This window comes from Trifolium pratense, linkage group LG7 (genome assembly GCF_020283565.1).
Source record: "Trifolium pratense cultivar HEN17-A07 linkage group LG7, ARS_RC_1.1, whole genome shotgun sequence".
Classification (NCBI taxonomy): Eukaryota; Viridiplantae; Streptophyta; class Magnoliopsida; order Fabales; family Fabaceae; genus Trifolium; species Trifolium pratense.
Window position 1 is genome coordinate 24,198,803 of NC_060065.1, and position 11,517 is coordinate 24,210,319.

The following is an 11,517-nucleotide window of genomic DNA, read 5'->3' on the forward strand; positions in this document are numbered from 1 at the left end:
GGTGATGCTGGACTTTATTTGCAACATTCTAATACAAGTCCAGCCTAATAGTAACTAGTCACCGCCCCGTGCGATGCACGGGTTTGGAGGAACGTCATATACATAACAATCATGGTTGTTATCAATCATGGATGCTATGAGCCAAATGAAGTTAGTCATAAGCATATAAAAATTAATCAAATTGGTTCATTTGGCGGAACACCGAATTTATTTCAATCATGGATGCTGTCAATTAAGTGGGTTAAGCATAATATATCATTACAAATATAGGATGTTTTAAATTAAAGACATCATATAATTTAATCTTAATTAAGTGGGTTAAACATAATTGATCATTGCAAACATAAATGCAGACCATATGTACACTTCAAGTGAATCATCACACCAAATTTTATAATGGAACTTTTATGACCCTTGACATTTATAGAAAGAAGATTACTACTATTTGAGAATAGATAGAAGTGCTATGGGACATATGAGTGCTATTCAAAATATAGGTAGGAGAAATTTTAGTGATGATAGAAGAATTTTATGAAGGACATGATAGCAAGTTCCAAAATATGTTTCTTCAACATGTGAGAATTATTTCTACCATCCTTTCCTCTCATCAACCTTCAATGTATAAGCCTTTTCTAGGCCAATCTCATTATATCATATGAAGCCAAATTCAATTTACAAAAACAACCACATAAATTATCATTATCATGACAATATGAAGAAAAAAAAAGTTTCAATGCACAATAAGGATGCAAGAGTACATTAGGATATACTTTAAAGAAAAACATCAATACATAGACTCAATCTATTTCTCTCTTCCTCTAAACAATAATTCAAAAATAATCACAGCTACTTTTTTCCATTAATTTGGTTGATAACTTCAAACTCCAGGTCCCTCCCTCTTTAGGAAATCATGTCGCATATAGATCTAAGGCCCCAAACCAAATTGATAATCTTCTATCATATCCTACAATCTAAAGTTCCCTGCATAAAATTTGGAAATTCATCATATCTGAGATAAAAAGATACCTATATTGAATATTACCAGCATGATTTGTCATTGGTTTCAATTCCACAACGTGCAACAATGTAAACATAGCTATATTGAACATAGTTTATAGTTTATCCATAGTCATGGAGAAAATCAAATGGATAATCAAATCAAGAATAACTAACATCTAAAAAGCAAGCAATCAAGTAGAGAAAATAATCTTAATTGTTAAAAAATAAATTTCAATATAACTCAGAAAAAATAATATAATTCACACAATAAAACTGCTAATTTTGCCAAGACAATTATGATGTTCAAATGTTACAAATAGAACCACGTTGCTGCTATGTGACAAAAAATTTACCTCATTAGTATTGCTTGTACTTTTCACCTCATTAGTTTAAATGAGAACATGCATGGTGTATATAGAAGTTTTTCATTTATGTTTCAATCCCCATCACTTAAGCCATGCTCAATAAAAATCTCATTCCACCGACCAAACAAAACTAAAGAAATTCCATTAATTGAAATATCACAAAGAGACATAATCAGAGAAAATTAATGCAGAAGTTAGAATCTTTTTACCTCTAGCATTTAAAAAGGAAAAAAGGCATAACCAGGTAACCTATATCAAACACCACCAATATTTCCCCATACTATAATACTCTGCAATTCAAGTGCAAAAAAAAAAACATAAGAAGATAAAATATAATCAAATACCAATCAATTTTCCGTTAAGAAAAAGTCAATTACTTCAACACTCAACATGTCAAAATTATCTTCTTCTAACCCTTTATTTATTTAAGAGGAGATGAATAGAAAAGAAAATTAGAAGAGTGGTGTATTTGATCAATTAGAAAATATGTGTGTATTAGTGAAGGAGTTTGTTTACGTGCAAATTTATGGCCAACAGAGTTATTCAAAAATATAGGATTGGATGCTCAAGACTTCCTAAAAAGTATCAATGATGATGTAGTCATCCCTATAAAATAGTAGTAACCATACATACCTATCCCTCCTCCCCTAAAAAGTAGCAATTATGATTCGCCAACATGAGTTCCAAATTTATATGTACAAGTAAAAAAGGAATAAAAAGTTGCTTACAAAAAAAAAAATAAGAAGGGGTTTAGTTGCTTAATTAGTGTGTTTCTAATTGGAAGATCTCTAATCTCCCAAACAAACAAAACAAACCCCCAATAGCTACATCATGGAAAAACCACTTTTAACTTTCATTGTTAACACATGGAATTAAGGATCATGATGTAAGAGATAGAAGAAGAGAAACTACCTCTTATAACACAGATGATCAAAACTTTCAAGCTAATCCATAATTTATCCGCAAAAAACACAATCTCAGCAAATATTAGAAAATAAATCATCAAATAATCTAGAAATTTCAAATTTTACAATCCATATCTATCCTTTTCATTCTATGCGAAATACATTTTCCACTATCAAGTGTTAGATGCATCCTTTTGTTAAAATAAAAACACAATTTAAAACAGGGAATTGGAGGTTCACTCATAATCCCTGGTTATTGAAATTCGGAAATGTTAATTCTTAAGATAGACATGAATTTAAAGTAAGAGACTACAATATTTAATGTGCAATAAGGGACTTCGGATTAATCCTTTATCTTTTTTTTCCTGAAGCTGAACTTTTATATTACCCTCTAAAGATGAAAAGCAACAATGATACAAGCAAAATTAGGAAGAAAAACACCGGAAGAAAAAGAAGAAAGAAAATGGAGAAATTGAATAACAATTAAACTCACTTGTTGGGATGTTCTGCTGTAGAGAACATGGAGATAAAGTATAAGCCTTGAAACCGACTGTGTGTTCGTCACTGCATCCGTAGAACAAAATTTGACACCATGAAAAGTGTAGGAAATGAGCAAACATACAAAATTGATAGAAATCAAGAAATACCACTCAAATTCCAAAGTAAAAGAGAAAAGAGCACATGAATCCACATTGTTTACCTGAACAAAGGAACATCAAAATGCGCAGACCAAAACCATTTGGTGATGAACTGTACCTGCCATTTATGCTTATTAGTTTTAGGTGCTTGCTGGCTAAATATAAAATACACATTTGTAACCCAAAAAAAAAATGAGTCGTGAAAGTGCAATTCAATGAGGCAATCAATCAAACTTGTAAAAGGAGAATTAATTAAAACTGTAAAATTTACACAAAAAGTAGTAAAATAATAAAGTTTTGATCAAAGAATAAAGTGGAATATTGTTAAGAGTTAATACAGACTTACAATAGTAGGAGTATATATCAGTTCATCTTGCGTTGCATTTGCATCTACAATCATGCCACTTGATGCCTGGATAGTGCTTATGCAAAGATTTGAAGCATGGACCAATCAGAGTGCAAACTGTCCAAGCAAATTAAAAATGCATGATGTAAGTATGCAAACTCAAAATCAATATTGTTTTAATATTCTCACTTCATAGCTAAATCACTAAGCACAGTATAAAAAAATAAAAATAAAAAGATAAGCCTCAATGGTAAACTAAATTAGTACCTTCATTATCACACTGGGAGATTACTCTCCTTCATAAGTAACACTTCCATATCATTTTATAGCAGCCTTACCATACGCCACAGAATCAATCAATAGATCAAACAATTCAATAGCACGCTATGTAGAAAAGAAATTTTAAAAGGGACACAGTCCAAAAAAATTAATGAATAAAGCTACTGCCTTCACAAATTTCACCAAATATTTCATTCCATCTAAGAGTAGTATGCACCTAATTAGTGATAGCTATGGTTATAACAATAACAAACATGTTCTAAGCAAACATAAGATAATAGAGCATAATAGACATGACATTAAGTGATGACAGATCAAAGAGACAAATAGAAAACATAATAGAGCATAAACATGACATTAAGTGATGAATTCAAATGCATATCAGATATAAGCTTACTCTCCTTCATAATTAACACTTCCATAGCATTTTATAGCAGCCTTACCATAGGATCTAGAATCAACAGATCAAACAATTCAATAGCACACCATGTAGAAAAGAAAATATAAAAGGGACCCAATCCAAAATAATTAATGACTTGTAAGAGCTCATATTAAACCCTTGCAGCAGGTAACTAAAGTTGTTAGATTTGAATCAATATTCAACATCATAAAAGAGGTGAGTTATATTAAGAAATTGGTGACCTTGTTACTTGATTAATTCATATTGAGACGCTATAAGATAATGTATTCACTCATGATAAGACATTCTTGCAAGAATATTCATGATATGGAGGATTGAAAATGCTTTTGAGCTTTTTGTCAAGAAGCTATATCACTGATCCTTATATCCATGTTAAATTTTCCATTAGTCATTTAATTATGTGAGATAGGATGCCATATGGAAAATGAAGGGTTAGAAGAAGACAGTGTTGAGATAGGATAGACAAAACGCAGAGGAGATGAATAGAAAAGAAAATTAGAAGATTGGTGTATTTGATCAATGAGAAAATATGCGTGGATTAGTGAAGGAGTTATGCAAAAATATAGGATTGGATGCTCAAGACTTCCTAAAAAGTAGCAATGGTGATGTAGTCATCCTTATAAAATAGTAGTAACCATAAATACCTATCCACACTCCCCTAAAAAGCAATATTAGCCGCATTCATAAGTATTTGACCATACTACGACATTCCACACTCAGCTTTGTAGCTTGAAGCTGCTTCTTTTTTGGAGCCCTCAACTGCTGCAATTTCTTATTCATCTGCAATTAACAATCCACACAGGTCAAATTCTACTATTTTACTGAATAATATGCTGCATACATGAAAAACAATAACATTGCATGGTGGACAGCACTTTTATCAACCAAAGTAAATAGTTGAGACCGTTTAAACCATTTAAACTAATATCATAAAGAACCCAAAAAAGGATATAAAAGGATGGAAAAAAAAGCGAACATTGTTTTGCATGTGCTCTAATTTCACCAGGATCAATTTTAGACTGGGGGCGGATCACAAAATCCAAAGGTTTTGCTTCTGGACTTGATGTAATTTGTCTGGTAGACAACTGTCCAGACCTAGGCCTGCATTACAATTAGAATTTACCATCCAAATATAAATCAGTGATTCCTGAAGTGACAAAGTGAACAAAATAAGTTTATAAACATCATTCAAACCGTACTGTGAAAGATTCAAATCAAGATCACCATCTCTAGATGCCATCCCTGCAGCTTTATTTGCTGGCCTGTAAAATTTCAATAAAACTATATAAATCCAACTATTTACAATTTTTTGGTAACAAACAACCTGTCACAATGCAATAAGTAAATCTAATAATGCATGAACCAGGCAAAAATCTTTACAAGCTTGTCACCTGAATCCATTTCAACAAAAATGCTCCATTCTAGCTCCATTTTTTCAATACGAAACAGATTCTCGAAAATTTATCTTATTGCTTCCCTTTCCATACACATTGGCTTTGTCTACTACACTAATTCTGCATGCACTACACGGCGAGATAACACAAATGACAACATTAGGACCGAATCGTTGGACCTATTAATTTATACCCTCCGAATGAATATAATCCGATTGAAGAATCAATCCATTACGATTTCACTACACACAAAAACTTCACTCACCCTTTCCTGCTTGGTCTATGGAATACCTCGTCCAAAAGTTCCTTTCTCAACTTTAGAGCGGAGCCTTCCAGATTGACCCTGCGCACAAAAAAACAAATACAATATCCTTTCTTTAATCTCAATTTCTTAAACTATAACAGCAAAGCGTAGGATGCTCGTGATTTGAAGGTAACTAACTATATACACTATGCTACACAATAGGGATCATCAACCATTAAGATACATAAAGAGCAAAAAGCTCTCAAAACATTCAATTCAAGTATTCAACAGAAATATAATACAAGAAACTGGTGAAGGAACTATCATTCATTCCTAACAGAAAACAAAACATGATTCAAATTTAAGCCACAAATTCATTCCATTCAATCAATGTATCAAATATCAAAAGTCAAAAGGAAAACCATCAAAGGCAAAACATGATCAAAATCATTTCAATCCATCATTCCAATTTCCATGTGCATATGCTTATTAGTTAAAAAGGAATGATTGTTAGGAACAAAAAGGACCACATTTAAGAATCAAGAACAAAAATTTCCCAAAAGAACAGAAACAAAAAACTTGAAAATTTCTAACCCAGAATCTTCTTCTTGAAAGATCCATCAGGTGCCTTTTCCAAACCAACCCAACCATCATTCATCTGCATCAAAAGAAGTCATTAAAAAACAAACACATACTGTAAAAAAATTAACTCGGAAAAAACCACCAACACACAAAAATTAGTAGAATCATCTTTACCTCTTTCTGATATTGTGGTCATAGTGATTTTTCTAGTCACCTGAGTTTATTAACATCCAAAGATCAAATTTCATGGAGGAGCCTTATCCTTCCATGGAGCCTGCAAAAAACAACATAGAAAACCAATTAGAGAGATGAATATTGACAAATTGAGAAAGATGAAATCTAGAAGATGAATTTAGAGATACATCACCATCCACCATAACCACCACATCCTCACCAACAACAAAAAAAAAAAAGCAACGAAAAAAAACAAATAAATAGAGCATACAATTTGAGATCGAACCAGAGGAAAGAAGGAGCAAGAAGCTTCATTGCCGCCGTTGCCAAGCACCGCCGTGTCACCACAAACGGCCACAAGAACTCTCTCGGCCGGAACTCCTCCTCCTCGCCAGAACTTCTCTCCCGCCGGCTTCTCTCACTCGGCCACTCCCTCACCCTTACGAGTGATTGATTTGTCGATGGTGGTGGAGGCTGTGGTGTGGATGTTATGGTGAAGGATGAGATGGGGGAGGAGAATGAGAGATGAAAGTGTGAGGAGAAAGAGTGAGAGCTTACGAGAGAGGGGGGGGGAAGAGAGAGAAAAACTTTGACAAATGAAAAAACATTGGAAAAGTAATCATAAAACCACAATTGTTTCCATAAACTACTTGTGCCAATTGTTTCTATAAACCAGCAATCTCAAAACCAGCCAGATGTTTGCAGCAATTATAAGAAGGTCCACATGAGATATGCAAAGAATTATATTAAGCCATGTGTAAGATGTGTAAGATGATATATATGAATATAAACCTAAACCTAGAATGAATGTGAAGATTGAAACCTAGAGATGTCAAGATATAATTGGCCAATATACAAAGGTGTAAAGGATTCATTGGGCAAGGGATTAGGGTTTCAAATCACCAAAGGATTAGGGCTGACAAAGCAGCCTTGCTTTTAGTATAATAAGATAAGATAAGATAAGATAAGATATAATAAATGTGGTGTGTGTTATGAGTTGATATTCATAATTGAATATACAAAGCAGAGTAAAATCTTATTGCTATCTAATGCCCTTTGAGCAGTGGTTGAACTGGAAAATAAAATGCTGCTGTTAAGCCAGTATATTTGGTCTATGATGAGGGGTTTGGATAATATGCTATTTATAATAGTAATTGATTGATGGCAAGTTCTAACATGCACAAGTGCGCCATATGGTGCACGGTGCACAAGTTAGCGTTTTCATTATATCGAATACGAATTTTAAAAAATCCACCGTTGGATTGAAAGTTTATATCATATGGATCATTCGTAAAAAAATTTAAAAAAAATTAAAAATCATTTGATATGTTATTGAGACTCATAAAGATTAACGGTATTTAATAAAAATTTATAAACCATTCATTTTGACGAGTCTCTATAACATATCAAATGATTTTCAATTTTTTCAAAAAAATTTATGGATGATCTATATGATATAAACTTTCAATCCAACGATAAATTTTGTAAAATTCGTATTCAATATAATAAAAACGCTAACTTGTGCACCGTGCACCGTGCACCATATGGTACACTTGTGCATATTAGCCAAAGCCATTGATTGATTTGTTCAGAGCCTAACACAAAATTTGATGAAGGCTCGAGGGAGGACTTTGTTTTGGAGGTGGAAGGAAGTGATTCTTTGAAGGTAGACACAATTTTGTTTCATATTCAATGCTTATTTTTTTTTCAGAAAATGTTATTCCAACATAATTTTCAAACAAAAATACAACAAATATACACTTTTTGTTTTTCTAATATTATTTGCATGCATCGATTTTCGTACATATGAGTAGTAAAAATGTGTCAATTTTATGTTCTCAAATTTTGTGTTTAGATAACACTCCTTTTTTTTTCCTACTTTTGAGTGAGTTAAGTCAAGTCATACCTTATTAGTCAGGCAATGGAGAAAAGGGGCAGCCGCCATATATAACATATATATTGACACCCCTGTTTTTAAAATAAAATTGCAAGTGTGCCACCCTTCTCTAATTTGGTCCACTCAATCTTCTATAAAGATACTTACTAGTATATACTTATAAAATAATATTAACTATTTTAATTTAACCAGTAAATAAATAAGTAACCAACTTGCAACACCACATTCTTTGTTGACTACAAGTTAGATTTATTTCCTTAATCTACTGATTTTTCTTTCTTTTTCTGTTTTTCACAAGGCTATACTTTAATCTATTATATATAATATTCTACTAATCTATTATGTGCAATGTTTGTAAATCTTGTTTTCTATGGTTATTTATTTTAATATGTTATAATCTACGCAAAACACAGACACTCTTTAGATCAGACTTGTCCTATTGATTTACTCATTCAAAGCAATTTACGTGAAGGGTTGTCTTTAACAGAATATATATAATTTCTTCCTACAGAGCATCTAAGCAAAACATTGACACTCTTTAGATCAGACGTGTCCTAGTGTCCGACATCAATATGACACTTATAAGTTATAATCACATTGAATTATTTTATTTACTCAAATAATTATTTTCCATTAAACTAAGGTGTGTGCAATTATTAAATAGTAGTAATTAGTTATGGTTGATGTTATTTATCAAGTGTTATATTTCCGCCACCCTCGACGATTTTTTCTGGTTCCGTCCCTGGTCACTTCATTTCTAGAATTTCAACTTACGACCTCAAAGGACAGAGTTCAAATTCTCTAACAAAATAGTTATAAAATAGTCATGATGAATTTCTATAGTTGGATTCGAACACATGTTCTTAGGGCGCCATCTGTGTCCCTTTAATTAGTACTTCATTCGTAACAAAGTATAAGTAAAACTAGTAATAGACCCGTGCGATAACGTTACGCGGATATTTTTTTAAGTTATAGTTTGATAATCAAAATTGGAAGCAAATGTTTTTTATATTTAGATGTAGTTAATATATATAATCATCAACTAGGTAAATTCTAATATAGACCACTTCATCAAGTGGTCCATGGTGGACCAGTCATGAATAACATTATAACGAATACAATGTTAATCTTGATGTGTCTCAATAACATATCAAATTATTTTCAATTTTTCTATGGATGATCTATACGATATAAAATTTCAATCCAACAGTGAATTTCGTAAAATTCATATTCAGTAGATCACTTGTCCACGGTGGACCACTTGTGACGGTGGTCCACCGTAGCATTAGCCATAATTGTAACATATATTTAAAATTTTCACAAGAATTTTGATATTTATTTTATATTATTGACATATATAATATATATACCCCTAAGAAAAAATTTGGGGGCCCTAATACTTGGGGTCTAGGGTCGCCTCAAATACGGCATTGTATGAAAGTTGTAGACGAAATCAACTCAAAAATTATCGAAAAATATAAATTGATATCAATAACGTAATTGATCAAGTTAGATAAAAGACCAAATATACAATTAAAATATTTACTTTTATTTTTCGCGTACAATTAAAACATTTATTTACATAATAATTAAATATTATTCCAACTTATGAAACCCAAAAAATAGTATTCTAACTCCAAATCACCCACCACACTAGTTTTATATAATGCAGCTTTTTGTTTGTTTCTTAAATTACATTATTCAATAATGGGTAAATGATCATTTACCCCCCTGCAAAATAAGCAAATTTTCATTTACCCCCTATGCAGATTTTTTTTCTGTTTACCCCCCTGCAAAAAATAGATTCCCTCATTTTGCCCCCCGGGTGTACAGTAGGACATGTGACTATGCGAATCTGCTGACGTGGCTTGTACAGTGGAAAAAATCATTTATATTTATTTTTTAAATTCCATGTCACATAATATATTTAAAAAAAAAATTCCTACAAAAAAAAAACGAATTTTTTTTCCCAAAATTAAAAATAAAATTTCCTACAAATAAATTTTTTCCTACAAAATAAAAAAAAAATTAAAAAAAAAAAGATTTCGTACAAAAATAACTTTTTTTGCCTAAATAAAAAATTAAATTTTCTTATTTTGTCCCCAAAATAAAAAATTTAACGATTTATTTTCAAATATTTTTTAATTAAAAAAATAGAATCTTTATTTTTGTCTGCATAATTTAGAGTTGCAGATATAGTGCAAGCTAAGGTTGCTGCACAATTTAATATCACATAAGAATTGAAGCATAATTTTGCTTTATTTTTTTTTGCTGCATAATTTAATATCACATATAATTTTGGTAGAAGAGGAAAACACAAATAAAACTTCTTCTTCTATTTTTTTTTTAATTCAAAGAGATTAACAAAAAAAATAAAGTTTTGTTTTTAAAAATTAAAGATTATGTTTTTTTTCTAATTCAAAGAGATTTGAAAATAAATCTTTAAAATATTTAATTTGGAAATAAACTTTATTTCGGAGTAAATCTTTATTTTGGGAGTAAAATAAGAAAATTCATTTTTTTTATTTTGGGAGGAATTTTTTTTTAAAATTCGTTTGTAGGAAAACAAATATAATTTTTAAAATTTTGTAGGAAAAAAAATTATTTGTAGGAATTTTTTTTTTTAATATTGGGAAAAGAAAATTGGTTCGTTTATTTTGTAGGAAAAAAAATTTATTTTTTATAAAAAAAAATATCTGACGTGGAATTTTTTTAAAAAATATAAATGATTTTTTCCATGTGTACAAGTCACGTCAGCAGATTTGCACAGTCACATGTCCTGCTGTACAGCCAGGGGGCAAAATGAGAGAATTTATTTTTTGCAGGGGGGTAAACAGAAAAAAAATATGCACAGGGGGGTAAACGAAAATTTGCTTATTTTGCAGGGGGGTAAATGATCATTTACCCTTCAATAATTATGCATATTGATCGAGTATAAAAAACAGGCATGGTTCAACCTTATCGTCACCGAATAACTTAATTCCTTGTAATAAATGAATTAAGTATTAAAAAAATATGAATTAAGTATGTATATAAAATGACTATTTATTTAACATAGACTGAATTAAGCTGAATTGATATACTAATAAATAAGATATGTGCTATACGAGCATCATATTTTAGGACAACAATTTGACACCTTATCTCTCTTCACTCACAGCACAGAAGAAGAAATGTATAATTGTTGTATATCTGTTTGTTAGATAATGGTGTTTGAATAACATTTTTGATTAAATAAAGTTATTGTTGTTAATATTTTAGAGTGACAAATAA

At 30.9% G+C, this 11,517-nt stretch overlaps 1 long non-coding RNA gene across 30 annotated transcripts; it reads right to left on the reverse strand.

Annotated features, from left to right (window-relative positions):
• Nucleotides 1–618: 618 nt before the first annotated feature.
• Nucleotides 619–7,219, reverse strand: LOC123899458. 30 transcript variants are annotated; one of them, XR_006805632.1, is made up of 16 exons: nucleotides 6,619–7,067; nucleotides 6,348–6,447; nucleotides 6,186–6,249; nucleotides 5,613–5,690; nucleotides 5,345–5,476; nucleotides 5,153–5,215; nucleotides 4,930–5,054; nucleotides 4,598–4,733; nucleotides 3,521–3,586; nucleotides 3,254–3,370; nucleotides 2,970–3,025; nucleotides 2,763–2,833; nucleotides 2,277–2,308; nucleotides 1,574–1,654; nucleotides 1,353–1,494; nucleotides 619–981 (listed from the first exon to the last, which is right to left on the reverse strand). It is a non-coding gene; the product is annotated as an uncharacterized LOC123899458 (long non-coding RNA). The 30 variants fall into 30 exon arrangements; XR_006805623.1 differs by having other exon boundaries at nucleotides 2,277–2,833; nucleotides 3,521–3,983; nucleotides 6,619–7,205; XR_006805634.1 differs by having other exon boundaries at nucleotides 3,521–4,733; nucleotides 6,634–7,089.
• Between the last annotated feature and the right edge of the window lie 4,298 nt (nucleotides 7,220–11,517).